Source organism: Hypanus sabinus, chromosome 24 (genome assembly GCF_030144855.1).
Source record: "Hypanus sabinus isolate sHypSab1 chromosome 24, sHypSab1.hap1, whole genome shotgun sequence".
NCBI classification, from domain to species: domain Eukaryota; kingdom Metazoa; phylum Chordata; class Chondrichthyes; order Myliobatiformes; family Dasyatidae; genus Hypanus; species Hypanus sabinus.
The window spans coordinates 13,650,355-13,653,170 of record NC_082729.1 but is presented as its reverse complement, the minus strand read 5'-3'; positions in this window follow the sequence as shown (position 1 = coordinate 13,653,170).

Genomic DNA, 2,816 nt, shown 5'->3' with positions numbered 1-2,816 from the left:
GGTAATGGATGCTACTTTCTTGTGGTAAATGTAACTACACCTGGAAAGCAGTCATTGCAGCTTTAAAGACGCTCGAGAAACTGCTTTAGCGTCACAGGTAGCACCGGACAGTTACGTTCAGTCCTGTCACTGGGAATTACCAAATCCCATAATTACTTGTTATGAATTTGACCCGCAACTACTGGACAGCTGTGCGCGCAACAGGCATTTCTGCTTTCAGGCTAGAAGTGCCTCCACAGACAAAGAACAGCACAGGACAGGCCATTCGGCCCACAAATTTGTGCAGCTCCAGCTCAATAGCGATTCAAAAATAGCCAAACACTAATCCCTCCTATCTACACCATGCCCATATTCCCCCATCTTCTTTACATCGAAATATCTCTTAAAAGCCTCTAATGCATTTGCCTGTACCGCCAGACCAGACAGTGCATACCAGATATCTACCACTCTAAGTAAAAAAAACTCACCCTTCACACCCTCCCCCCCCCCCCCCCACCTTCAATGGATACCCTCTGGTGTTAGACATTTCTACCCCAGGAAACAGGCATTTCCTGTCTGTCTATGCCTCTCAATCTTATAAATTTCTATCAGATCTCCCTTCAGTCTCGGCCACTCCGGGTGAAACAAACCCAGGCATCGACAAACTCCTACTGAGCAGGAACTAATAAAGCTGGATCCATTTTGAATTGACTTTGTTTCTTTCATCCTTCACATAGGTGAGAAGTAAAAATCCTTACGTTACGTCTCAGTCTAAATGTGCAATCATAGTAATTTATAATAAATAGAACAGTCAATATCGAGTACACTCAAATCAGCGTGAGTTAGTCAGTCTGATGGCCTGGTGGAAGAAGCTGTCCTGGAGCCTGTTGGTCCTGGCTTTTCCCAGATGGTAGCAGCTGGAACAGTTTGTGGTTGGAGTGGTTCCCAATAATCCTTCGGGCCCTTTTTTCACTCCTGTCTTTATAAATGTCCTGAATAGTGAGAAGTTCACAACTACAGATGCGCCGGGCTACCAGCACCACTCTCTGCAGAGTCCTGCGATTGAAGGAGGTACAGTTCCCACACCAGGCAGTGATGCAGCCAGTCAGGATGCTCTCAACTGTGCCCTTAATTTGGGAACTACTTTAACCAAATATATAATTACTGTAAATGGAAAGGATCCAGGTCGTAATGACCTTACAAAATGGCCTTCCCAGCTCTTTAACACTATGCAAAACAGACTTTTACCCAATTCCTGGAAAATATCTCCCTGTATTTTTAGTCCTCGGTGGAATGAGGAGGTGGGAGTAGGGGTGAAGAATCAGGAATACGATGTTGTGCCATGCGTGATACGTCATGGTATGAATAACCTATTTATCGTTCTATTAACCTAAGTGAACTGGTCGTTGTAATTTGTGTTGATCCGAAGTTAAATAAAACTGACTGCATGAAGCCCAGTGTGATTTAATGCAAGCTCGCACTCAACGTGACATCCTGTAATCATCCACTCTGCTTCTTCCCATTATCTATTATTGAATCAATTTTCTAACATTTGGGTTCAATTTATTTAATGCGCTGTTTTTCCTCCCCCCCCCCCCCCCCCCCACCCCGCCTCCTGTAATTTAACAATGCTCTTTTCATCCCTGGCAATGCAGTTGATCTGCTTCTCTGTCCACTGAGCGGCATTCTGTACGCTGAAGTGAGATAATGGGATCTTTTTTCAGATCACGAGAAGCTGAATATATTTTCCCCGCTTTCCCGGGGGGAACAATAGTACTGTATACCACTCTGCTGTCACGACATGAACGTGGCTGAGAATAAATGTATACGGCAATGTTCTAATGGAATAGAACCAACCAGCAATTTGGTTCTTGCAGCAACCCGAAGCACTGATCGACATGACGGCGAGCTACAAAGAACCCCAAATCCCCGGAGGTAAATTAGTGTTATTATATAATAATCACTAAGCCCAGTCCGTCGATGCAATCAGTAAGAAGGGACGCTAGATCTTGTACTTTCTCAGCAGGTTAAGGAATCTTGGCTTGAACATCAAACACTATTTAATTTTTAAGATCTTTTTATTGATACATAAATATTCTACAGCTATAAAATGATACAAAACTTCAACAAGTTGATATATATGCAATTAATAAAGCTGAAAAAACTTACCAAACAAGGATAATATATGATAATGAAAAAAAATAATATAAGGAAAAGGAGGAAAAAAGAGGACCCCCAACTTACTGGGAAAAAAAGAAATCCCACTAACTACAAGAGAAAGGAAAAAACATTAGGAATCAACTCCCGGGAGCAATACGACTTACCATTGTCCATATTCATAAAAAAAAATCATCAACTGCCAATTCATGTTCATATAAAATAAGATTGGAAGGAAACTGTATAAAATAATCCAAATTAAATGATAATATTTGGCAAAAGAGCCCCATCTTCTCTCAAAATCAAATCCAGGATCAAAAGTTTTTCTGATTTTTTCCAAACTAAGACATAACATCACTTGAGAAAACCATTGAATTAAGGTAAGGACAGAGGTATCTTTCCGTTTTAATAAAATAGCCCTTCTTGCCAACAATGTAACAAATGCAATTACATTTTGGTCTGAAGATGAAAATTAACTTAAAACAAGAAGTGTGTGTGTGTGGGGGGGGGGGAGGGAGAGATGATAGGCGAAACCAGGTGGGTGGGAAAGGTCAAGGGTTGGAGAAGGAAGAATCTGGTAGGAGAGGAGAGTGGACAGTGGGAGAAAGGGGACTGTAGGTCTGAAGGTAGTGACTGTTTACGCAGAGGGTGAATGCACTGTTGAAAGTGACGGTAGAGGC